We start from the raw sequence: 27,962 nt of genomic DNA, 5'->3' as shown, positions 1-27,962 counted from the left end.
ATGATTTAGATAGTAAATATCACAAAATTCTTAGAGTAGCAACAACGATTAGATTTAAATTAGAATTAAAAAGAATACAGGTGTTTTAAATTCTGTAGTCTATTATTTGGTTCCAGTTGTATTTTTCTGCAGCACCAGGTTTGTCCATAAATGGCTAATATTTCTCCATCATGATCCATTTTCAAGTCAAAATTCTGTCTCATTTTCCGCTGCTGTCTAAATAAAAAGCAAATCCCATTCCACAACAAAATTAATGATGAAAATGACAATAGCCTCATAAGAAGGATGACCAACCATAGGCCCTTGAAAGAGTCACAGTCAACCTTTAGGCATAATGTTTTTCAAGTAATAAATGAAGGTGTAGCCAATGGGATGACCTGGAGAAGCCCTTATGTGTTAATATTGTGTGTAGACAGCTGAAGCAGTGGACTTGCGATCAGTCATCAAACTTCCTTCCAGACTTGCTCTGTGCTGTGCGATCTTATTTGCTCTGACCAAGATTTGAGGTCTCACTCCTAGTTTTCAGATCAGCATGGGGAGGTCCAACGCTTGTGTCTCACTGTCCGTGTCAGTGGGCACTTTGTGAGTGAACCCTGTAGCTATCATCCAGCAAGCACTGGAAAGCAACTCATAAACTAAACCAGAACTTTATAAACACTTGCCGAAATGAAGTGCAGTCTGTCTCAGGAGAACATGAACTAATCTTTCCTCCACGTTATTTACATTGGATTAATGGAAAGCAATTTTTTAAATTATTACTTTTTTTTTTTACCAGAAAATATATTTATGACCTTGGAGGACAGAGAAGGTTTCCCTTTACAAGACCCAGAGAGTACTTTTATAGGAAACAATTGACAACTCTGATTACATTCATATTAACATTACACACATCACAAAGCACTACTTTTCAAAAAGCAGAAGACAAAAGACAGGCTTAGTGGAAACCATTTTTTTTTTAAAAAAGCAGAGTAACAATTAGGTCCCCCAATGGCCTTTATATAAAGATCTACATGACATGTTACACCTAAAATTTAATGTCAAAAGTCTTGAGATGGAGTAGAATACATTTCCCGGTTAACTCAGTCATCTAGCCGTTTTTAATAAGTGAGCATCTGTTATGTATATATCTTGATATTCTCTGTCCCTTGACACATGGAAAGTGTGTTAAATATTGGGTTCTACTTTTTCCCTTGGCTTCCAGGAAGCTCTGACCTAAATTTATGTTCATTTACAGAAAAGTATTCATCTATTGTATCTAGATGAGGGTGCATCTATCTCTATATTACTTAAAGCAGAATCTTATCTATATTTTCTCATTCTGTTTTATATGCATTTAACAGTGTAAGCTACATTAAGCCTTTGAAGGAATAAAGTGGACTGTAAGTAATAAATGACTAAATAAAAGCTGTGTATAATACAGAAAAATCAATTACCTTGAAATAAAGGCTTAATGAGTCATTTTTCAGCGAAAAACTATTCCTCTAATGAGAAATTCTACTCATAGCCATATTCATCAATTAATAATTCATTAATAATGCCTTATATTTATGTACATTAAAATATGTATATTATCTCATTACCTCATAATAATCTTAGGATGTAGACAAAGCAAATAGTCTTTCTTGAATTAAGGATGAGAAATCTGAACAAAAGGCATTAAAAGCCACATTAAGTGGTTTGTCCATAAAACTTACATTTGCTATTTGCATATGGCTTGAGGATGAAAAAAATGTTGGGAGAAAAGGCATTTAAATACGGAGGTTGGTGCTGGCCCTGATCACTGGCGCCATCAGTGGGTGCGAGCAGTGGCTGCCTGCCCCAATCACCCCTCAGCGCTTCGCCAAGGGCTTCTCCAACTCCCCCTGCTCCTGAGGGGCAATCAGGGAGGGCAGCCGCCTCTTGCACCCGCTGCCAGCAACTGCCCCGTTCACACCCTCTGCCGGTGCCAGAGCTGCTGCTCATACCCACTGCCACTGCTGCCCCTGCTAGCACCCGCAGCTGGCACTGGAGGCGCCGCTCACACGCGCTGCCTGCGCCAGAGCCACTTCTCGCACCCACTGCCGGTGCCCTGCACTGGCCCCAATCGTTCAGCGCTGTCAGCAGGTGCGAGTGGTGGCTACTGGCCCTGAGCGCTCCTGAGGGCTTCTTCACCTCCTGAGGGGCAATCGAGGCAGCAGCTGCTGCCCACACCCACTGCTGGCACCGGCCCCAATAGCTCCACAGCAGTGGGTGCGAGTGGGGCCGGCACTGTCAGCGTGTGGGAGCGGTGGGAGCAGGAGCGTGCTGCTGGCAGAGAGGGGACCTGGGGCTGCAGCAGGAGGGGCTGGAAGCAGGGCACGGAGGATAGGCTGAGGCCTGCCCCTGTGCCCACTGCAGCATCGAGGCCCACAGTTCCTTTCAAGGTTCACAAATTCATGCACTGGCCCCCTAGTACTAAATAAATAATAATAGGTTCTCACAACTGTAAGCCAACTTTTGCCCCACCCACCCTGTATATACATAGACATCAAAATCTTACTTCTGTCTCTTTAATCCTTCAAAATGTGGGTGTTTAAAGGCACAAAAGTTTCATGCCGGCCTGTTTCCTATGGAAATAATAATTTATGTTGATAAGGACTTAATTATTCTATTTAGGGTGTCACATAAAAAGTTCTCACCCAAATAGCAGTAATCATTGTGTTTAGGGAGATATATTAACTCATAACATGAACACATATGATATGTCAATGTGACATATTTTTAGAAAGATAACTTTCCAGAGATCTATTTCTAAATCTTGGAAGAAAATGGGAAATAGTTTTGATATACAGTATGTAATCACAGTCCATTTTTTCCAGATGTAGTAAGCTTTGGAACATGTTTGCCAGCAATCAGAATCTAAAGTCAATTCATACTCTAAGAAGCATTCCGTAATCTCTCTAAAATTTGAAACTATATGCACATAAATGAAAGGTCTCAGGCAGACGATCTCTTCTAGAAGCCCAATGGAAACAATATGGTTAAGATTGCTTAGACTGAAATTAAAATAAATAGGTATTAAATGTGACTGCACCATTTAGACAGTATAGATTTAGGGAAAATTACCTAACCTCTTCCCAAAATTGTGTTGAAGCAATATTTGTTTCACTATATTATGAAATCATCCTTTTATAAAGTAATTAAATTTATCACATCAGTAACTAAACAAGTATTTATAACTCTCCACCAGTCCGTGGGTAATTAGTTGATCTTTTGCACTCCACATTTAATAATACATGATTGTTTACACATTTTTAATATACATTTTCTATGTTTAATTTCAAAACATCCTTCTCTTATGAGATTAAGGCAGTTCTCTTTAATTGCTTTTAAATGTAAAACAAAAAAGCTTCCTGTGTGACTAAAAAAATGTTAAAAAGTGTTTCATAATGCTTTTTCTCATAATGTTTTAAATAATCATTTAACATTTGAGAGAGAAAAAAACAAACTTTAAGGCCTTCCTCAAAGGTACCATACCCAGTGTTAATATGTGTTATTAAATTACCTCTCCCCACCCAACCCCTACTTTGCTTTTCAGATTTTATGTTTAAATTTTTCCCCCTAATATATATGTCTTACAAGGTTAGGGAAGAAGCTTATAATTCCTGAGTTAATACAAAAGGGTAAAATATAATGAGAAATTCCATTCATCCTTGTATTATTCAAAAGTTATTGAGTGTCTGCTAGCATCGTAAGAGTCAGTGTGTGTATACGTGGACGTGTGTGTGGGAGGATGGGTGCGAGGGATAATTATGATCTGAGGAACAAGTATTAAAGAACACGGGAGCAGTTGGGTGTTGAATTGCCTAACTTCCTCTCCCCTATGCAGTCTTGCCTTTACCACTGGGATTTGAGCATATGATGATAACACTTGGTCAAATTACAGTTTGACAAAGATGCAATGCTTTGAGAGCAATGGAATATTATTTGTTACATTATATTGTGGCCACCTAAGTAAAGAAAGTCTCAAAGAAATGATTCAAAGAAAGAAAATTCTAAAAGTGAAATCAATGTACTTATGAAGAGTTGTATTTCCATCCATTATATAAAATGAGTATTTTCTGATAATATTTCTAATAAGGCCTTGATCTATTTAGATTGTAATATAAGATCTACCACTCAAAACTGATCTTCAAAAAATGTTAAAAAATGGCAAGCACCCTGGATTTTAAAAACCCTTTTTATTTCATTAAGACCACAGAACTGAATTTAAGTGTCTCCCAAATACTGATATTTATTTTCAATTAAAAAATAAAAGAAAACAAACAAGTGATATTTATTTTCAATTAGATCTACTATGATATACTCAAAACTATCACTACTACCAAGAACTAAGAACCTTAAAAACCATCATTTTCCTCAATTCATGAAATCACTCTGGGTAATTTAACTGTTGTTTTTTATTAGGAATGGCTTATTTGTTTATTTGTTTTTCTTTAAAAAGGAAAATAATTTTAGTGTGTGTTTGTTTCTGATAAAGTGCTCACATATTGCCCCGGCCGGTTTGACTCATTGGCTAGAGCATCGGCCTGCAGACTGAGGGGTCCAGGGTTCGATTCCGGTCAAGGGCATGTACCTTGGTTGCGGGCACATCCCCAGTGGGGGGTGTGCAGGAGGCAGCTGATCAATGATTCTCTCTCATGGATGTTTCTAGCTCTCTACCCCTCTCCCTTCCTCTCTGTAAAAAATCAGTAATATATATATTTTTTAAAAGTACTCATAAGTATATGTACCATAAAGAACATTAAGATGATTGAGTGTCCCTCAGTTAATTCTGGATGCTTTAAGGAGAGACAGTTGTGCTTAAAAACAGAAGATATGAAGTTAGACAAATTTGATTGTTAATCTTTTGTAAATTGTATATTCATATTCATGGTGTGTGCTAACTGCTGAGATTTCAAAGTTACATTGTGATGAGGTATTTAAAAACATTTTAAGGGTATAATTTTATATTTATAACCATTGTAGTTCATTGTTGATCCTTTTTGCTATTTTTGGTAAGACATGTTTCAATATTTTTCTCTTTTTATTTGTGATTTCTTCCATTTTTAAACTTAGTTTTCTTCCACCAGGAGTGTTTAGTAATCTACTTCTATTTTTTTTGTGTTTTGTAGTTGATTAGTTACACTAAATTATTAAATCCATCAAAATTACTTTCTTCAATTGTGTAAAGATCAAGTGTCCTAGTTGTAATTATCATCTAATATTGAAGTTTATTCCTTTATTTATAACTTCTCCTGTATTTATGCTAATTTTCATGTATAACAGGATGTATTTCTGGGCTACATTTTATTTATTTTTTATTTTAAATATATATTTGTTTCATTTTCTTTTGGCTTAATTATTTGAATGCCCTTTTAGATGAATTGATATGTATGTCTATTTCTAGGTCAGTAGCAGACTATGTTATTTATCATATTGTTGTACTTATAGATCTTCTTGTTTGGCCAGTACTTACTGGTGAAATAAAGTAGTGATAAAAATTTTTATTTTATTTTTTTATTTATTTTAATAATTATTTTTATTTCAGAGAGGAAGGGAGAGGGATAGAGAGATAGAAACATCAATGATGAGAGAGAACCATTGATTGGCTGCTTCCTGCACACCCCAAACTGGAGACTGAGCCTGCAACCGCGGCATATGGCCTGAGCGGAAATCGAACTGTGACTCCTGGTCCATATGTTGACGCTCAACCACCACAGCCACACCAGCCGGACTGTGATAAAGACTTTTAAAGGGAGGAAGGGACACATGTTTCATGAGTTGACCAATAGCATGATTTAAAAAGCAAAATATTGTTTTGTTGTTGTTATTTGTTTAAAATACCGGATATTATTATTCAAAGGATACACTTAATGACAACATGATTTGGAGTAAGGTAGTGGTGGATTCAAATTTGAACTTTGTAACAATGGCTACTTTATTTTCACTTAAATTCTTTGAGGCTTTCCTATAAATAGGATTATTCTTAAAAACTCATCAGTTTAGCCCTGACCAGTTTGGCTCAGTGGATAGAGCATCAGCCTGCGGACTCAAGAGTCCCAGGTTCGATTCCAGTCAAGGGCATGTACCTTGGTTGTGGGCACATCCCCAGTGGGAGGTGTGCTGGAGGCAGCTCATTGATGTTTCTCTCTCATTGATGTTTCTAACTCTCTATCCCTCTCCCTTTCTCCCTGTAAAAAATCAATAAAATATATATTTAAAAAAACAACAACAACAACAAAAAACTCATCAGTTTAGAATATTTCTAAGCTGATAAAGAAACAAATAGTGCATCATTTCTTTTTGGTAGTAAGTGCTCAGTAGTTCAGTTAGCGTAATTATCAGTAATATTTATTATTACTACTGCATTAGAATATTCTGAAGATCTTTATATTTTCTAATCTAGAAAATATTTTACCAAAATTCACTGCTTTAAAAAAATATCCAAATAACCCTTTATATCTATATTTCTTAACTGAAATGAGGAAATTTCATTTTCTGCTCTTAATATGAATGTCAGAATGTATATCTGGTATTTTTTATCAGATGTCTGTTCAAGTAAATGTATGGACATGGCATATGTAACCTCACATACATCTCTCACCTGGTGGCATGTGCCTTGGCTTTGAATACATGCTGTAATCTCTGTTAATTACCCACCTGTCACTTTTCGTGAAAATCTTACTCAAATGCTGCTCCAGTGTTCTTTTCTTTATGTCTAGCTTTGGGCTGGGTTCACTGAGTCCTGCCAGGCAATGAGTTGCTTTTCTCATAACCACACAGGTATTTGAAAACCTGTCAGGTAGCTGTTTTCATTATACACTTTTCATTATTATGCTGTCATCACTGAACACGTTTATTTCAAAGGCTTTGGGGGAAAATGACAGAAACACAGCATTTTATTTCCTTGCCCCTTCATTAGATTAGAAATGTCAAGAAAGATTTAGATTGTACTTATTTTTATTAAAAGGAATGATGGGTCTTTCTTGGCAAAAGGAAAAAATAGGAAATTTTAATTTTCCAAACTCCTGGAGTCAAAGATCTCAGCAGGAAGGCTCTCTTCATTCAAAGTCTCTCCCTTTGTTATTTGAAAAGATTTATATTTCATTTTGCAAACTCCAGGCCATCTTATTCATTTGAAGACATAAAATATTCTAGTCAAGAACACAGCTGCATAAAGGAAATCTGTTAGGTACCAGAAACAAAGCACACTGAAGTGAACCAAAAACATTATCATCAGTTATTTAATGTCTTGCATTATAAATTCAGCATGTATTTAAAAAAGAGACAATGATAGCACCATTAACTAAGGTTTGTTTTAAGAATTAGGTGAGTCAGTATATGTGAAGCTTCCAATACTGCATGCGAGGTTAAACTCTATGAAATTACTGATATTCAAGCATTTCTTTTCTTTTCTTCTTTTTTTTTTTTTTTTGGCCTTCAAAAGCAGCAATTTCATGTGGTTCAGCCTAAGTATTCCTCAATAATGGTGAGTTTCCTATTCACCCTTGGTGTTTATATCATAGAACTAACTTTTAGCTTAGACAGTACTTAAATGACAATGTACTATTCTCATAGATGGAGGGCAAGGCAGATTTGCTATACAAAGTTCCCTTCAGCCTATGTTATCGTGGTGCCGCCGGAAGCAGGTATTCACTAGGCAGGTGTCCACCAAGGTCTGCTCTGCATGGAAGATAAGACTGGATGTAGAAATGTGTAGATTGCTATGCTGGTGGTAGGTAGATGTTAATCATATTTGATGGTCTCAAATTTATGAAATTAGGAGCCATTGTATTTATTCTAGATTGAAGATCATAGCATTTTTATGGGATATATGTATGCAAAAAGGTATGTAAAAAGATTACCACACACATTGTCTTTCAGTAACATAGCAAGATCATAGTTTAATGAACTCAAGGTGACACAAAGAAAACACACACAAAAACATATTTTCTTCCACTAAGAATCATTGAGTTTATTGTTCGTATTAGTGACAATATTTCCACCTAGACATTCTTGGCTAATAGTCTTTCTTATATATAAGATTGAAATAAATGGATAATATAAACAAGACTATTATATCTATACTAGATGCACATCTGGGGTCCCTAGGCCTGGCCCGCGATCAGGGCTGATCAAGGTGAGGCCATCTCAGCCAGTCCCAATTGGGGCCGGACTGATCGGGGCTGGGCAGATCAGGGCCTGCTGGCCAGGGGGAAAGATGTGAGGAAGGACCACGGAAGGTTGGCTGGCCAGCCAGGGGGAGGGACTGGCAGAGGAGAGGGACCGCGGGAGGTTGGCCCGCCATGGAGAGGAACTGGGGGAGGTTAGCTGGCCATGGGAGGTTGGCTGTGGGAGCACACTGACTACTAGGGGGCAGCTCCTGCGTTAAGCATCTGCCTCCTGGTGGTCAGTGTGCATCATAGCAACTGATTGACAGGTCATCCCAGTCATTCCGGTCATCCCAGTCATTCAGTTGCAATGGTCACTTCGGCTTTTATATATTACTAGAGGCCCGATGTACGAAATTCGGACAAGGAGCTCAGCCCTCGCAGCCCCGCCTGCCTGAGCCAGCCCTCGCAGCCCCCGAGGGTCATCCAGATGGTTGTTCTGCTGCTGTTTGGTCTAATTAGCATGTTAGCTCTTTATTATACAGGATAGATATATAAATGGGTTCCTAGGGCATCTCATCAATGATATAACAACACAGTGTTAAACAAAATGATGTTATTTGAAAGACCTGCTGAGTTTTGTGTGTCTAAACCAGAGAAGAAAATGATTTTATTAATTTATTTAGATTTACTTTTATAATATATTTACTTTTCCATAGCTTTTGTGTCCTCACTGCCTGACCCCCCAACTTCAGACTCTCTTCTTTGCCCAAACTGTAAACATAACTGTTGTCGCACCAGAGAGGCTAGAAAATTATGCAGAGGAAATGTAGACAGAGAGATGGGGGACCTGAAATGTTAGTGTGTGGCAGGGGGTGAAGAGATAAGAGTCTGAAAACAAGTTTGTGGAGTGGACACTGCTAGACACAAGAATAGAGAACGTTTATTCCAAAATAGTCACCTTTTTCCAAATGCAGAATCAGGCTGACTATGTTTGTGCTTTCCATGGCCCTATCTTTATTAAAAGAAAAAAAGAAAACACACAAAAAACACTTAATAGCTGATAACATAGTCAATGGGACAAAAATATACCCATCAAACCACAAATATCATCTTGTCCTGCTTTTTGCTACACGATAACGATAGCAACAATGCCAGCAATAACAACTATTGCTACCATTTGCTGTTTGCCTATTCAATGCTGTACTTTATATTAGAAGCTTTAATGCAGTACTTATTCTTCACAACAAATGTGAGAAAAAGAACTTGACCAATTTCACAGAGAATAATATCATTTCTTTTAACCACCACAATGCTATAAAAATGTGTAATACTCTGCTTCCAGGGTTTTGTGCCACCCCAGCCTTCCCAAACCATCATCTCTTGCCTTCTGCTCTACAATACATACACTGACATGGAAACACAGAAGTCCTTGCCATAACCTGATTCCCCAGTTCTATTTCATGCCTCTGTGACTCTGTGAACATGGACGTCTCTGCTGGAAGGATCTTTTCTAGCCAGTCTGCCCCATCCCCACCCTGATGAATTCTGTTCTCTTTCAGAGGCAGCCTTAGGCCTCCAGCTCCAGGAAGGCATTCACCAGGCACAGGTAACTTCTCTTGCATTCACACTGCCATGATCATTTACACAGGGGGCTGGTGAGGTCATGGCTTGTTAGCCTTTTCCTTGGCTCACTCAGGTCTTCCACCCTTCCCCAGGTGTGAGCACTTTAGGGATCTTGTTTATTCGTATTTCATTTTACATGCCAGTGCATGTGCTAAGAATTACTCAAGAGATTTCAATGGAAATCCCAATAGCCAAACTAAATTGTTAATTGTGTATTTTTAATATTTACCTTAAAAGAGACTTGAATCTATTAGATTATAATCATCTGAGATAATCAGATATAGTAGTTAATATTGACTGGGATACTCATAAAAATTAGAAATTAAGAAATAGCCTTATCAGATCTCTTAAGAAAACTAAAACCCTATGGACTCTGAAATACAATATTACACTGTTTACATATACAATATGGAATATATTTTATCTTCTTCGTATACCTGCCATTATTTTCTAGGGGCACTGAAATATGGCACATATTTCTTTTTAAAATAAATTGTTCAAAAATAAACCAAGGAATTTAGTTGTTAAAAATCAAGCATCCAAGTCCTAAAGTCTCTTTGTCACAGGGGAGGGGCTCACATGCCTCTTATATATTAAGAAATATATTGTCTTGAGAAATAGAGGCCTATGGTTTAACATCATTAGCCTTGTGAAGTAGCCAGCATTATTTTACAGGAAATTCTGTAATTTGAAGTAGAACTCTGTTAGTGCTGGAGGGAACAGAACCTAATAGTATCTAAAAGCTTCACATTATCAGCAGAACCTAAGCAGTATATCCAAAAGTCTATGTCTATATCAAAAGTAAATCTGAGAAGATAAGCAATGATCTGATGAGCATTATCAAAATATACAGGTACTAGTAGTAATTCAGGGAACTAAAACTACCCCTTTCCCTCAAAGTTTTCAGAAGAGACTAAATTATACTAATAAAAGGGTAATATGCTAATTAGGGTGGACGTCCATCTGGACAAAGCCACAGCGGCTGCAAGGCCCAGGGAACAGGCAGCCGTAGGCTCAGGCAGCTGCAAGGCCTGGAGCTCAGGCAGCTGCCTTTGTGGGCAGTGGCAGCAGTAGCGGGGTGATGGGGGCGACACCTTCCCCTGATCAGCCCAGTCTGCACCAGGCCTCTAGTGTGTGTATAATCTACATGCCAAAAAAATTCATATATTTTTATTTTTTTAAATATATTTTATTGATTTAAGAGAGGAAAGGAGAGGGAGAGAGAGATAGAAACATCAATGATGATAGAGAATCATTTATCAGCTGCCCCCTGCGCACAACCTGGGTATGTGCCCTGACTGGGAATTGAACCTTGACCTCCTGGTTCATAGGTTGATGCTCAACCACTGAGGCACACTGGCCGGACAAAAAAAAATGTATATGTTTTTAGCAGTTAATAGTATTTACTTCTTCATGGGTGTGCTTTGTCACAAGATAAAATTCAAGTGTAACAAGAAATAAAAAGATACCTGTTTTCCAAGTAAGGGTGGATCATTTTAGAAAAAGTCCCCTTTAGTCTGATGAGTTCTCTAATGTCCATAGTTATGGAAGAAGGTTTTCAGAATTGGATTCTTCTTCATAATAGAGAGGGGAAGATTTTTAATTTAATTTTTTTTTTATTTTGAAGTCATTTTAGAGATAGAGAAGCCTTGAGAAGACAATACAGAGAGTTCCCGGTATGTCCTTTATGTCGCCTCCCCTAATGTTAATATCAGACACAGCCATATTACGGTTATCAAAATTAAGAAATTACCATGAGTATGCTTCTACTAAGTCAACTATAGACTTAATTCAGAATTCCCGTTTCCTACTTATATTCTTTTGTTGTTGCTAATCTGGAATCCACATTTTTTTTAATCATCAGGTCTACTAGTCAATCTCCACTTTATGACAGCTCTGTATTTCCTTGTTTTTCATGGTTTTTGAAGCACATGTTTGTATAGCATCCTCCAGTTTGGGTTTGTGGGATGTTGCCTCATGATTAGCCAAATTGGGTTGTGGATTATTGCATTATGCTGGAGTCACATGATATCAACATGAATTATTGCTGCTGACATTAACCTTGATCACTTGGTTAAGGTGGTATCAGCCAAGTAAAGTTAACTGTCCTTTCCTTTATTCTGTAAAGTTACTGTGTACTTTTTCAAACTGTATTTGTCACAAGCAAATCGCTAAGTCCATTCCACTGAACTTAGTGGAATTATGCTCCACCTCCACAAGGGAAGCACAGCTAAGACTTTGTAGATATATGTTAAAATCATGAGACTAATGAATAAATACTCAGGGGAGAAAGTTTCAGGGTATGGGACTATCCTATTTCTCCTTAAAGTTCTGCTCATGGATTTTATCATTTATCAGTGAATTTTGCCTATAGAAATTATTACTATAGTATTCTACTGACAAGTTTAAATTTCTCCCATTCTTTATTTATTTATTATTTGTAATTTTCTTTTTTATTGTTGATAGTATTGGCCATCAGTTCCCCCCGCCCCCTCTCGTCCCAGCCCCTTTCCCACCCTAGGCCTTCACCACACTATTTTCTGTGTGTATTGGTTATGCATATATGGATACCAGTATAAGTTCTTTAGTTATTTGTAATTCTTTATTAAGGAGGACTTGTAATTTTTCTCCATAATTTATTAATTCACTCATTTATATCAGTATAGACTTAGGGATATTTATGTTATTCTTTGGGTTATAATCCAATGCTAACTTCATTCATTCATTTATTCATTCATTCAAAATATTCCAACTTTGGCCAGTAGGGGCATTTTTAATTGGTTCCCAGGTCCTCAATGTCTTTTTTTAGATGCTTCCATAATTTTGTTTTGTTGGGGGCGTCGCTTTCTTACCTTTTTATGATTAGCAAATGTTCCAGGCTCCTCTTCTATTTTCCCTGACCAACCATAAAATTAGTTATTTCTCCAAGAGTCTTTCCTTTTGTTGTAATTATACTGTGTCTTATGTTATATGATAAAGGAATAAGATAATTCATTTAAATGAAAATGCTTATAAAATTTCTTGGCATATAAGTTCATAGTAACTATTTCTTTCCTCTCCTTTCCATATAGTTCCTATACCAAGTAAAAATTATAATGAAAATGAAAGAAGGATGGAAGGAAGGAAGGGAGGAAGGAAATAAGGAAGGAAAAGAAGTCACTTAGATTTGTCAATGCGACTTCCAAAAGGGATTTCCTTTCGGATAAATTCAGAAGAGTAATATTTATTGGCTAGATTTATGGGCAGGAGATTTTAGGAATTGTGGAACTAGTGAAATATATGCTAAATGTAGGGAAATAATATATTTTACCTTTTGGGGTTTAATTTAATATAGTAGTAATTTTTAAAATAATAATTAGAAAAAGTAGGTCTTGACAATAAAGATCCAGCAAATATTTATGATGAGAGAAAGAGGTTATCAGAACGTTAAGTTTCAATGACTTGGCTTGTAGCCTATGTAGGCTATAGCCACTAAATATAGGAAACTAATGAATAGGCCAAATGTAAGCTTTTCATACTGAAGTTTAGGAATAGAGATTAGTATTCCATACCAGGGATCAACAATAATGAGAAGCAGTAGAGAGGACGATTTGACATTATGAAAATTGTGAGCCAAGAAGTATGTTCTCGAGGCTTTCCTCAGGAACATATGTTACCTAGAATCAAATTAGCCTAAGAAGATGTTGGGAACAACAGGCAAATCGCACATGCAAGGAGTTAAGGAAAAAAGCATGTGGGGCATTTGGGACTGGGAGGTGTAAGAACAAGGTTCCAGATGTTTGCATCAGGGCAGTTCTTTATAAAGATTTGACAAAGAGGAAAGTTTGTGTCAAGGAATTTAAGTGAAAACAAGATGTATAGCCGAAACCGGTTTGGCTCAGTGGATAGAGCGTCGGCCTGCGGACTGAAAGGTCCCAGGTTTGATTCCGGTCAAGGGCATGTAGCTGGGTTGCGGGCATATCCCCAGTGGGAGATGTGCAGGAGGCAGCTGATCGATGTTTCTCTCTCATCGATGTTTCTAACTCTCTGTCTCTCTCCCTTCCTCTCTGTAAAAAATCAATAAAATATATTTAAAAAAAAAAAGAAAACAAGATGTATACAAATGTACAGATGATGTATCATGGAACTGCATACTTTAAACCTATTTAACTGTATTAACCATTGTCTCCCCAGTAAATGAATGAACTTTCTTTTAAAAAAGGATGTGCCCATCAGTGGAATTTATATTGTCTCTTCGTTTCTTCTCTAATGTTGACTGTGTGTACATCTTGTTGCAAAAGAAAAGGTCGTCATTAACAGTATCAGTCTTGGATGAAGAGAAAAACTAGTTCATTTTATTGAAGATGACTTAGCAGCAGAGGTGCTTTGAAACAGTAAGGAATTCACGCATGTATGAAATATGTGGGTGACAAACCCTATTGGAAGCCTGTTCAGGTTTTTCAGGCCTTTTATTCTAATTGCTCAAACTCCCACTGTTGTTTGAAAGGTTACTGAAATCGCCCAGATTTTTTGCTATTTTTCAATGGGCTTTTACTTTTACATTCGTCCCTGCCACAAACTTATTTGGGGTAAATCAGTTGCGCCTCAATACTTTCGTCCACAGGCTTTCTTGTATTTTGAGCAGGAAGCAGAAACCAACACTTTTTTAAAACTTTCACAAAATCCTATTCCCTCAAACAAAACGGTAGGTTTTGGTGAAAGATAAATGTATACTACTATGCAAACACCTTAAAATTAAAAAATAATTTTAAAACTCATGCTTAAAATAATTCTCCCTTCTGACTAGGAAGCTCTCATTTCTCTCCTTACATCCTCATTTTTATTTCATTTCTTCTCCAACCCTAACCTCTCAGAAGAAAAACAAAAGAAAAGTAATTGTAAAATGTAATCTCAGGTTTTTATATCAAAACAATTCAGCTTTTCTAACCTCACAGGCAGCTCAAGATTTATATTTTCCAAGAAAATACTGAAATTATCATTTGTAAAGGCCTGCCTGATTAACTATTTAGATAAAAATTCACTTCCTGTACCATCCTGGGGGGTGTAGACAAAGCAGGACATGGCTCTATATTTCTCACGTGGAGAACAGCAGATCAGGAATGAGTCAGGGATAAAGTTTGAGGTCAGGAGTCATCTATGAAATAATATTTGAGACACCAATTAGAATGAGTTGAAAACAGTTCTTCAAAATTTCTTTCTAAATGGAAACTAGGAAAGTGCCAATGTCCACACAGTTAGAAAGGGGAATGAGTTGAAGCCAGAGAATTATAAAAAGTTATAATAAAAAGCAATTACAATCATATGGGTTAGTTGCAATTATTTTAATTTACAGACAGGGAAAGTGAGATGTAGAAATGAACACATTTGCCTGTGGTCACAGAGCTTGCATGTGGGAGGGAGGGTTCATCTCCCAATGCCTGTGACTTAAAGAATGTGCCCTTCTTAGGACATTGGGACCTCCCTAATGCATTCGTTCTCCTCTGCAGAGTCAGAATAGAGAATCAGTGAGTCATAATGTAGTTTCACTTTGGGAGATTCCAGAATAAAGGAAATTAAAAAAATTATAAAAGATCCTTAAAATAAGGTCTATCCAGTAAAGTTGGATAATTAAATACATTTTTATGACTTCCTCCAACAAAATCCATTAATTTGATGTTTGGCATAAATGATGGTGGAAGTGATCCAAACTTTGACATTGGCATGAGAGACCTAAGGAAATAGAAATGGCACAGGGAGGTGTGCCGTTTGATTCTAGGGCACGTGAAGCAAGGGAGCACCAAAGGAGACTATTCGGAGGTGTCAGTGACCTCAACACATTTAGGAGAGAGGCAGGTGGTTGTGGAAGCGACGCAAAGTGTGGGGACATCGACTCAAAGAAGAGAGAGTGACTGAAAATATGATGCTCCAAACGTGATTGTCGAATAGCTGACTTACTTACTGTGCTTCTGGTCGTTATGTCACAAAGATATTAAAGACATACAATGAATTAGTTGCCAAAGGAGACCACATTCATTCTGAGGTCAAATAAAAGATTTTGACTATTTATCTTAATACACAGAGACTGCCAAGTTTATAATATTGTAATGGCTTTATTTAAAGTGCACATGGTATGAGTTTGCGAGTGCTGCAAGTTCATAGCCCTGTTTTACTTTAAAAGTATATATGATGAACAGGGACAGATCCAAAGACAGAGAAACAGCGATCAGACTGTCAATCCCCAGAGGGAAAGTAGGGGAGGGTGGGGGTAAGGGGAAGAGATCAACCAAAGGACTTGTATGCATTCATATAAGCCAAACCAATGGACACGGACAACAGGGGGATGAGAGCATGAGTGGGGCTGGGGGAGGTTTAATGAGGGGATGAGGACACATTTGTAATACCTTAACCAATAAAGAAATTAAAGATTAAAAAAGTATATATGTGTATAAAATATTTTATTATTATTATGTTATATGTGACTATTTCATTACAGTATGATATAAAACCATCTATAATGCCACTCTGTTTGGTAATATATTGTTGAGGCAAGTTTCTAAACTTTTTAGATACACCATCATTTGGGCTTATTTTCAAAACTGAGTTAGATATAATTTGATCAAATTCAATTTGAAAATGTCTACATTGTTTCATTATTGTAGTGGGACATTTGGTGTTGTCCCATTTACATCTGTCATCAATTGTCATCATTGTTTTCTTTTGCTTTTTCCAGGGGAGCTGAACCTCCTTCTTATGTTTACAAAATTCTTACCAATGGGTCTTGGAAGGTACAAAGACTACCAGCCTCCCTTGCAAGTAATTATAAAAGTTCTATAGGGGGTATACAAATTATCCTAATTTATTGATGGAGAAAGTGAGGGCATTAGCACGTGACCTCAGTCGGCCAATCTTAAGCATCAATCTGTGAACCAGTGAAGCAAGGGGACAAGACTAGGAAAGGGCCCTTCAGGTATTGTTAGTTCACAGTGAGTTCTCATGTTTCGGAGCCAGTGGTGGTACAAGCTGAAGCATCCTATGCTGAGACACGGTACCAATAGTGTCTTCAGTAGACAGTTATGTAGAATGATTTTTTTTTTTTACTCTGATTCTACACTGTCGGGGCTTTCACAGTTTCTTCTGGTTTTCTGAGTTGTATTCTTTTTAGTATATTTTTATTGATTTCAAAGATGAAGGGAGAGGGAGAGAGAGAGATAGAAACAGCAATGATTAGAATCATTGATCATTTGCCTCCTGCACACCCACTACTTGGGATCGAGCCCGCCACCCGGGCATGTGCCCTGACTGGGAATGGAACCATGACCTACCGGTTCATAAGTCAATGCTCAGCCACTGAGCAACACCAGCCGGGCTCTGAGCTGTATTTTAAAACACCTAGCAAGTCCTATTAACTAGTACTATTAGTCTCAGGAAATTCCTTCTCTGTTCGAATCCTCCAGAGTTCATTTCTGTGGCTTTCAACGGAAACCTTGGACAGGTGCAGTAGATGAGGTTTAGTGTGGGACTGTAACATGATTTTTCATTTTTGGAATGAAATTTAACTTGTGGAGAGATTGATGTTCAAAAATTCTTTTTATTGTAAGTTCTATTCATAAGTGAGTTGTAATGTTAAAGAGGGAAAAATAGATTTTAAATTGCTTCCTGAAGCGGAATATGAGGCAGTAAATAAAACAAAAACAAATACAACTGCTGTGCAGAGAACACAAGACAATAGGAAGAAAAGACTGGCCTAAAAGAAGCTGACATGATTGATATGAAAAACAGATGTAATGTAGATTTCAATTGCATATGTGATAAGAAAGGTGTTGTGTCAGAAATAAAAAGCAGGTTTGTTTACTCACAAGCCGCCATCTCCAGACTCCAACTCATTAACGCCTGCTTACACACTCTTCCAAGGAGGGCTCCACATGGCAGGGGCGATGTTTCTAGTGGAGTGCAAAGTTATCTTCAATATCGTAGCTTTTCATGTACTTGAATAGGGGGTGAGATGATTGCTGTTTGGATATTTAAAACAGAGTTGGAAGATCTGAGCTGATGCAGACAGCTTTGCAAGAAAAGGAGTAGATTGGGGCATGGACACAGGGAGAAGGGAAGACCAGCAAAGCAAGGAAGATGGGGGTGTTCTCAGAGGGAAATGCTGAGCACTGTTTAATGAAATCTTCCATCCATTTTTCTCGTCAAATAGACATTGAAATTCCTCCCGCTCATCATGATATGTGACACGTTTATGTAATGGGAATGCTATATAAAACCAGGAAACTTGCTTTAAGTTACCCAAAAGGTGGAGAGAAAGATAACCAGTGAGAGGCCAGTTACATTGGGCCGTGTATTATTTTCATATTTACACGGTCTTCTCTTTGAGCATTGGAATAACTACAGGTGCTAAATGAAGAAGATCTTTAAATCTGAGATACTATAGAAAAAAATATTAAACACTATAGGCATATAAATCTTCTAAAACAGATCTTCCATAGATTACCACAATAAAAGATCTGTCATACAAGGAGTCCTCATCTGCTGCATGCAGTGGGGTTTATTCATTTGATTAACGGACACATGTGTCCTGATCTAGGAATGGCAACGTGAGGAAGCTGCGACCCTTGTCTTCCTGGAGATGGTGGAAGCAAAAGGAGTTAGTTTCTAGAGGTGTGGTGGTCATACATTCACTGCATAGTCCTCCAGTGGAAAGTCCTCCATTGTTTCTTTGATCTTCATCGTGATTGTGCTGTCTTGTTCAGAGCTCCAGCTAAACGCAGTAATAAGGCATTCAAACTGAATCAAGTCTTGGAGAACTTTTAACTGTGCTTAGTGTTGAATAAGTAGCCAGGAAGCGTGAATGGTACCCAGGAGAGATCTGACCTTTAACCTGCGGTGTTCACAGACTACGATGAGGCTTGCGGTTGCCCTTGCTCTTTCTGCTAAAAGATGGTGTTGCTGCATCTCATCCTCTGCCAAATGTTGCAGCCCCAATCTCCCGGACAGCACTTCTCATGACCACAGGACCTACTGTGATCTTTTATGCCTTCCTATAGTCAGTTAACTATCCAACTGCAGGTACCACAAGTTGGTCAAAAAGATCTTCTCCATGAACAGGATTGATTGTTTCTTTTGAAAACACAAAATTGTTTTATTACTCTATCAGTTAGCAAGCATTACTATAAGTGTGTAATAATTAAGATAGTTGTGTATCAGCATAAGACTAGATAAATAGAACAGCGTAACAGAGTAGAAAGTCCAGAAACACTTCCAGTATTTTAAGTCTATGTATCTTCTTTCTATCTGTCTGTCTATCTATCTATCTAGCTAGCTATCTATTTTTCTTCCACTGCAATTCAGTGGGAACGATTGTTCTTGTCATTATGGAAAGAGAGTCTTGACCACTATCTCACACATACAAAAATTAATTTGCAATATATGAACAAACTAAATGTGAAAACAAAGTCAGTAACATTTATGGGAGAAAACATGGGATAATGTCTTCATGACTTTGGGCATGAAAATGTTTATTTAATAGGATATAAAGAGCACTACCTAGGAAATTACAGCTTGATGAATTGTACTTGCTTAAGGTTAAGTAATGTATTTCTTAATTATTATTAAGGCAGCTTTGAGAGAAAGAAGAAACCACAAAGTACTGATGTATAGGATACATAAAGAATTCCTATAAATTTTGTAGAAAAATATAGGTGAATCTTACCTTTATGAAATAACATATACCTATGGACTATGTGAATCTTGATAACATCTCAAGGATCTCTAGTAGTAGCCCCTTTCCATTTCTGGCTATTGACAGTTTTTGTTTTCTCCATTTTTTCTACCATGAACAGGATTTAAAGAATAACAACAAACCCTCTGTGACTTGGGTAGGCATGGATCCTTTGTCCCTCAGGTTAGCTACCCTCACTTCTTATAATCTTCTCCTCTCCAGGTTTTCTTGCTCACTACTGTCTGGATCTATTTCTCCACATCCATCTCCAAAATAGCTCCTGGGTAAAGGTGGTTTGCTTTTTAAGTTTGAACCCCGAGAGACAGCCACAGATAGAGAGCTTAAGGAAGAGATGATTCACTTAGTTCTTTTCTCAGAAAAGAATTGAAAGAGAAAAATAGTTCATATTCTTTCAAGATGGAACAAAAGACAAATTGATATTGCACCATATCATCCAGTAGCACATGCATTATGTACACCGGTAGCCTTATTTGATTGATTAGTCAAAAGATTCACGAGAAGAAAATAGTTCAACAACCACCTGTGTGTTTTTTGTGGGTTTGCAAAACTCAGCTGAAATACCACTTGGGAAGAGTTGTTGTGGAAATCTATAAGGCAGTGAGAGAGAGTAGAATAATGGAAAGCTATTGTGTTTACCTGGTGATCAAAGCCTTCAGCATGTAATAGAGATTCTTCATAGCAGCCAGCAAAAGAGTGCCATACTGGGGACAATAGCATGAGTGTGGAAAGGGATCGTTTTCCTACTGAAAGGTAAGGGAAATGTTATGTTATGACAGACTAGCTAATGCATGCCAAGAAGGGATGGTACCAAACTGGATCTTTTATAAAATTGAAATTTTATTCCAAAGTATTGTAAATTTTGTTTTGTGGAATTAATCCAAGATTTATATTATATAATTCAGAGTTAAGAAAAACATAGTGTCGATTATATCTCAATTTAGAAAAAAGAAAGAAAAATATAGTACAATAATACTGTATTTTACTCTTGAGGTCTTTGTGTGGGGATTAAGTATTAGGGCAGTGGTCGGCAAACTCATTAGTCAACAGAGCCAAATATCAACAGTACAACGATTGAAATTTCTTTTGAGAGCCAAATTTTTTAAACTTAAACTATATAGGTAGGTACATTGTTATTAACTTAATTAGGGTACTCCTAAGGCTTAGGAAGAGCCACACTCAAGGGGCCAAAGAGCTGCATGTGGCTCGCGAGCCGCAGTTTGCCGACCACGGTATTAGGGAGAAGAAATTTACTCTGCAAGTCACAACCAAAAGAGTATACACATTTAATCAACTACTTAAACAAATGGAAACATTACATTGACTAATTCTGTGCACACATTCCAGTGTTTGCAGTTGCTTGCTCTGATAGTTACCATGCGTTGTTTGTATGCATGTCCAAAGGATGAGAGGCAACCTTGGCTGGCCGACCGTAGCAATAGCTCCACATCACTGCATACCTTCCTCAGGAGAGTTCATGCTGCCTTTATATGCTGCTGTCCTTTTAAAGGCAGGAGACTCAGAACATGTCACCTCTTCTCATCTTCATGTCTGTTTCCTCTTTCAGTGTTTTTGGCTGTGGTCTCCTTTCAGGCTTTCACTGCACCCTTACATGGACCATTTCCAGTCGTATGACTGACCTTTCTCACTCTAGTCTGCCTGTCGCCCACTCCATCCTCCACATTGTCACTTAGTGGCCATCTTTAAATTATAAATCTAATCCTGCTATTCTTCTGCCCCGTTGCCTACAGCATAAACGACTCAGTCTTTTGTATTCCATGCAAGACAAGACCCTCCACATTCATACATCAGAGATTTTCATCCCTAAGCCCTTAGCACAGTGCCTGGAACATAGTGGACTCTCAGTAGATAAATGTGTTTGGGATAAAATCAATCAAGGTGTGAGTGAGTGCCCCCTCCCTCCAAATGATGTCCTGTTCTCCAAAAATAGATTAATTTTACTTGGTTTGGGCCATTGCTTAAAAAATGTTTAACTTAGAATCTCTTACTTAGAGAATCAGAATTTCTTAATTATGAAGAATTTCATAATTCTCCTGATTAATTCATTTCATTTTACAAGTTGCTTTGATGGTCAATAATAGTTACATTAATGACTATACTGTATAAGGAGGATGACTTTAAACAGTTTTTCATATTTCAAAAATATGTTGTTTTCGAATCAATTTTTTTATGAAATCCATTATTCTGTTATTAAAACATATTCATTGCAGGAGAATTCCAGGGCCAAAGATTATATAACTCTTATTGCTGTAGGATGCATTTTGTAAAATGATTCTGTAATAACACATCAATTCAGCCCTGATTGGTGTGGCTCAGTTGGTTGGGCATCATCCCATGTACAGAAAAGTTGCCAGTTTATTCCCAGTTAAGGCTTGATCCCCAGTAGGGGTCATGCAAGAGGCAGCGGGTTGATACTGCATTCTCACATCTATGTTACTCTCTCCCCCTCCTCTCTCTCTAAAATTAAAAATATATATATTTAAAAACAAATAAACAAGAAACATCAGTTCAGAACCAAGTTTTTAATGTTATAACCAAATGACTATATTTACCCATCATAAAGAAAAGTACATTGTTTCACACATAGTACAAATTTAACTTTGTTAGCTGAAAAAGCATGAAGGCTCAGTTTTCAAGAAAGAGAGATTCATTCATTCAACAAACGTTTCTTGAACACCTAATATCTATAAGATACCATCTGGACAAATAAATAGAGATATAAGGACTACAGTTGAATGGAGAAGATGATTATGTAAATAATCAAAATGCATAAATTACTTGGAGTCAAATAAAACTACTTGTTCTTTAAAAGTATTATGGTTCCTGGAAGATTCTTCTTCTTTTTAATGTGCCTCAGGCCTGAAACAGCTCTGACCACCGACACAGGCATCAAGCTAGAATGAACTAAGGACTGTACATCTGCTTTGCCCCTGATTGATATAAGATCAACACCACCAATCAGGTGTCTTCTTGCCCATTGCCAGGGGGTGGGATTATTCTTTAGTAGCACATACTGAATATTTCTTTTTCAGAATGTATTATCTTGTGATTTGCTTTTTAATTAATGTAGTAGACATCACAGGTTCACAAAAAGAGTTCACCACCTTTTCTCACAAGATATTTTAAGCCATGTTTAGTCATCATGACTAAATTTATTATCAAACTTCAGCCCTGAAACCAAGAAATTTCTGTTTTATTTACATTTTAGTTTCTATTTCCATTTCAAGTGTCAAATGGCCTTATATGGTTTCAAGTATTGTGTACAAAAACACCATAAGATTATTTTGCGGTATCTAATATTAGCAATGCAGGAAAAATAATTAAAATAATTTTACCACTCACTGTCATATTTTAATTCTTTTCTAAATTCAATGAATCCATTAGTTTCAAAAGGACCAATAAAGAGTAAGACATAATGAAACATATTTCAATAGGCTTTTAATTTTTAATAGAATATGTGGTTTTTATTCAATCATTTATTAATGGAGAATTTTTGAGACCAAAAAAGGAAACATACTTCGTAAGTGTTAAGTTAAAATTGTTCTGTTTTAGACTTTATTTTTGGTGGTATATTTTGTTTGATTATCTTCTTCAAGAAGAAATATTAAATAAGTTATACCCATTAGTATTTATAATTTATACAAATTTATTCTATAATTTTAATGTGTTAGAGTAAAATCTTACATAAATTTTGATGTTATTTCATTTTGTTTTATCAAGTCAGTATATTACATTTATTCAGATTCTATGCCCATCTTTATATTGCTACAATTGAGTTAAAAACATTTTTCAGAGTTTTAAAAAAATTATCTTATTTTAAAAGTGTTTTGCATTAGAATAATAAGAAATTCTCCAAAAAATTTATACTGCAAATTGGATCTTAATCCTCTACCAATGAAAATACATAAAACATTATGAGGAATCACAGAAAACAAAGTTAATATGACATTATAAATCTATTACTTTCTTTTACCCAATTGGCTAAATAAATTTTAAAAAATAATATTCCACTGTCAGCAATGACCTGAAGTTCAGTAGTGTTGCTGCTTACCTTGCAAGTAGAAGTATGAGCATAGCTTTTCAGGACAGTTTGTAATGCCACTTGTGTTTGAACCCAGCAGTTTCACTATTATGAATTAATCATGAAAAAATAATGGACATTTACAAAAATTTGTGGGTGGGTGTATGAATGTGTGTATACGCACACACATGCTCATTCACATAGATGCCCACATGGGCTGTGGAGTGGACAAAAAGCCAAAGACAATAAATGGGAGAGTAAATGGGAACAAAGACAGTGATCATAGACAAGTCTTCCAAGAAGTTCAATATGAAAGATAGGAGACAGGAGACATTAGTAGCTAGAAGGGGAGATAGCACCTGAGGATATTATTTATATTGGAGGAGATTTGATCCTGTTTCAACATTAATGAGAAAGAACACATAAGCTGAAAATAGTGTAGGGGAGGGGAAAGCGATGGAGGAGGTCCCTGAGAGGCCTGAGGCCAAGCATCTGCATTCCACACCTGCAACAGTGGGTGGAATAACTTAGCCTCAGGTGGGCATGTGCTTGAGAGGCAGAGAGGGAGCACTGAGAGACCCAGGGGTGAACCACAGGTAAAAGCCACACAAACTCTTCTGGGAAATGCATTTATAATAACAAATACCTCACATGCAAAATATTTCAGAACTCATTTCATTTGTATTATGGAGACTGACACTATCCTAAGGTTGCCTAACAATAAAGAAAAACTTTGTTCAATCATACCTGAGCCAAATATGAGTCTAGAGGAGATTTCCTGTATAATGTAGAATAGGAATTGGTCATCTGTTTTTTCTTCAAAGGGACAGATATTAAAAATTATAAACTTTGCAAGTTACACAGTTGGTGTCACAACCACTTAACTTTGACGTTGTACCTATAGCACAGAATCAGTCATAGGTAATACCTAAACAAATAGAGGTGGCTATGTTCTAATAAAACTTCATTTAAAAGAACAGGTGTTGGGCTGAATTTGGCCAGTGGCCCATAGTTTGCTGACTCCTGGTCTAAAACAGAAATCAGTGAAGGAATTCATGATGATAAGCTCAAGCCTTCCCTCTCTCAGTATTTTAAGCTCATGTTATGGGTTGAGGAGGTTGTCTTCTGTTTACAATAGAACATGGGGAAGAGCCTGCCCAGTGTGGTTAATGAGTTGGATTTTAGGTAAGGCTCTCCCACTACTCGAAGCCTTTGTGAAATGGGGCAATGGCTGCATCTTTAATCTTCTTATATTATAAAGAGAATAAATTACACATATGTAAATATTCTAAAGTAACTGCATTATTCAAACATAATGAGCTCACTGGCATTTGCAAAAATAAATAAATAAGTTACTTCAACCCCCATATATAAGACTTTGGCATGTTATATAGTCCCTACCACATAATTGTTGAGAGTATTAAATAAAATATTAATATAAGTGACGTGCTTAGCCATAGTGCCTGACATATAGTATGTATTCCACAGACGTCAACTAATACTAACTTTTTAAAGATCCATTAAAATTGTCAACTGATTCTGACACATGGCGCCTGAAAAGGCAAAGCCAAGTTATTCCAAGTACAAGGCTGCTGTTGTCATCCTCAGGCAGAGGAATTACAATAATGAACCCTTCCTCTTGGCCTGCCAAGGCGGCTTTGCAAATGGTGTAAGAAATGGATATTGGCAATTGCCAGGGAGGCCAATGACTCCAAAGCTGAGTTTTCGGATGAGTATCAGGAGACTGTTCATTCTTCTGTGAGTTGGAAGCCACGGTCCCAGAATAAAAGGAATCTGTCTGATTCTATGATAACACAAACATAAGAGGCCAGATGGGAGGGCCTGGCTACCCCGAGGCAGCTCTAAATTACACTGCAAATGTACTCATCAGCCCTTTGGAGGAACATTTGCCCTTATTTGATCAGTATATGCAGTTTGTTCACCAGACCAGGGAACGTTTGGTTATAATGTGATTTCAGCCCATTAAAGTTCTTCAGGCCACACAGGAGGGCAGGGTGAGCATCCGCCAGTTTTCCATGGATGAGGAAGGATTTAATGAGGGAGAAATGTGCAGTGCAAGTGTAATTCGCCTCATTTCTCAGAAAGTGTAGGGGAAACCTCTTTGGTCAGGTGTGACTCATCAGAAGGAAAAGAACTTCCTACCAGAGCCAACCTACATTTTCAGCAGAAGGTGGGCTTTTTCTCTTTTCTTTTCTTTTTTTTTTTTAAATTCTTTTTAAATGGTGTCTCTTCCACTGAAATCAGTGGGAAGTGAGACTGATGCAGTCTTAGGTAGTGTTTTCAAAACATGGGCTTCCACCTGGAACACCTGTTATCCACAAAAGGGATGATGCGGGCTTTGGCATTTCATGAGCCATTTGTCTGTGTAATTTTACAGCCCTGGCTTCCATGTAGATTTGTTTCTGACATAGCATATTTCTTTTTTTTACATTTTATTTTATTGTTTAAAATATTACAAATAGTAGTACATATGTCTCTTTTTTTTCCCCATTGACCTCCCCTCCCCCCCCCCCGGCCTCCCTTACCCCTCAACACATGCCCTCACACACCACCACCCCCAGAGTCTTGTGTCCATTGGTTATGCTTATATGCATGCATACACGCCCTTCGGTTGATATCTTACCCTTCCAACCCTCCCCTGCCTTGCCGCTGTAGTTTGACAGTCTGTTCGATGCTTCTTTGCCTCTGTATCTATTTTTGTTCATCAGTTTAGCAGCACAATTTACAATAGCTAAGATTTGGAAACAGCCTAAATGTCCATCAGCAGATGAGTGGATTAGAAAACTGTGGTACATCTACACATGGCATAGCGCGTTTCTACAGCCTGAATGTAGAGGCCAGGCATGCTGTACATCAGAGGTTGGTCACATATTGGATTCAGCTGTCTACTGAGTGTAACTTCATTATCAAATTTCTCATATCAAATTTCTTTTGTTATACTCATAATCATCATCTTGAACATTCATGGCACTTACAGTGTACAAGGTTATATTTTTATCTTTCACTTACAGAATTTTGTTAAGTGATGTTAAAAATGGTGACTTAAGTTACAGTGACTGTACACTAACGAACTGAATGAGGATTCAAACTCAGCAAATGCCATGTTTGTTTGTTTTTTTAAAATAATATCGGTTTATTTTTTCATTCAGAATGACAAATTATTCCATATGTGAAAATGTTGAAAATAGAAGGCTGCTGATACAACAGGTGATATTAAATGAGGAATAAATAAAGTATGTTTCACAAGGGATTTGCTTCAGTGTACATTTCTGTAACAGTAACTTCTAAAGCTGAACATCAAGGTAAAGTCACATGTGTGTGTGCACCTGCACATACACACAAACTTTTAAAGTAAAATGCCTAGAGAATGCTGTTTTAAACTCCCTTCTTCTAAGTGGGTGTGAAAGATCCTACAAATTCCAAGATGCTCTTATGTCGATCAAGAAACAGGAGCCATTGAGCCAAATCCTGTGATTAAGCTCCAGGGTCCCCTTTCAGGTAAATTATCTGTGGGCAAGAGAAGTAACTCACATAAGATCCTAAACATTGGTTGATAAAAGAGTCTTTATCTTCTTACCTAAGGTCATTCATTCACAACCACAAAAATACAGTGGAGGCACAAGTAATATTAATTGAGAGTCTAAGTAATATTAATCCAAGACTCTTATTAACGGAGTCCGAGGTTTTGTGCTTTCCATTTTTGCCTAATTCAGTAATCCATATTGCCTGAATTACTCTTAGGGCAATGGTACTCAATTAGAAAGAGGTTTGTCCCTTGGGAATATGTGGCAATATCTGGAAATACTTGTTTGTCACAAGAGCTGGGGGATGCTATTAGCATCTGGTGGGTCAAGGACATGGAAGCTACTAAATATTCTATAATGCACAGGACACACACACCCCCAACCAAGAATCCTCCTGCACAAATGTCCACTGGACACCAGTGGAGATGAGTACAAACATGAAACCACATTTCCAGAAATGAGTATATATTACCAGATGTCATGTTATTAATTTGCAGTGGTAACTAGACCTGGCAAGAGAACCAAGATAATAATATCTACTGATGAAAATATTTCCTGCCTTAAAAAACTACATGGGAAACCCAATTAGAATCAGAAATTTATCTGCTAAGCAAAGCATCAGTTCTAAAGGAGACAGTTGCCCAGCTGGTGTGGCTCAGTGGTTGAGCATCACCCTATGAACCAGGGGGTCACGGTTCGATTCCCAGCCAGGGCACATGCCTGGGTAAAGGAATTGATACCCAGTGTGGGGCATGCAGGAGTCAGCCGATGAATGATTCTCATTATTGATGTTTCTATCTCTCTCTCCCTCTCTCATCCTCTCTGAAATCAATAAAAACATATTTAAAAAATAATCAAGGAGATAGTTAGATAATCCCCATAGAACATTTCCCATGGTTATGTTTGCTTATTCTTACAGA

The 27,962-nt window shown here is 37.3% G+C and overlaps 1 protein-coding gene and 1 pseudogene across 1 annotated transcript in view; one reads left to right on the top strand and one right to left on the bottom strand.

Moving 5' to 3' along the window:
• The window catches only part of CNTNAP2 (contactin associated protein 2), a 1,817,652-nt gene that overhangs the window by 107,300 nt on the left and 1,682,390 nt on the right, over window positions 1-27,962 (top strand). The gene's annotated exons all lie outside the window — the stretch shown is intronic.
• LOC118666691 lies at window positions 22,321-22,465 on the bottom strand (annotated as a pseudogene).

Source organism: Myotis myotis, unplaced genomic scaffold (assembly GCF_014108235.1).
Source record: "Myotis myotis isolate mMyoMyo1 unplaced genomic scaffold, mMyoMyo1.p scaffold_m19_p_11, whole genome shotgun sequence".
Lineage (NCBI taxonomy): Eukaryota > Metazoa > Chordata > Mammalia > Chiroptera > Vespertilionidae > Myotis > Myotis myotis.
The sequence above is the reverse complement of the archived record's forward strand: the minus strand, read 5'-3'. Positions and strand labels throughout refer to the sequence as shown.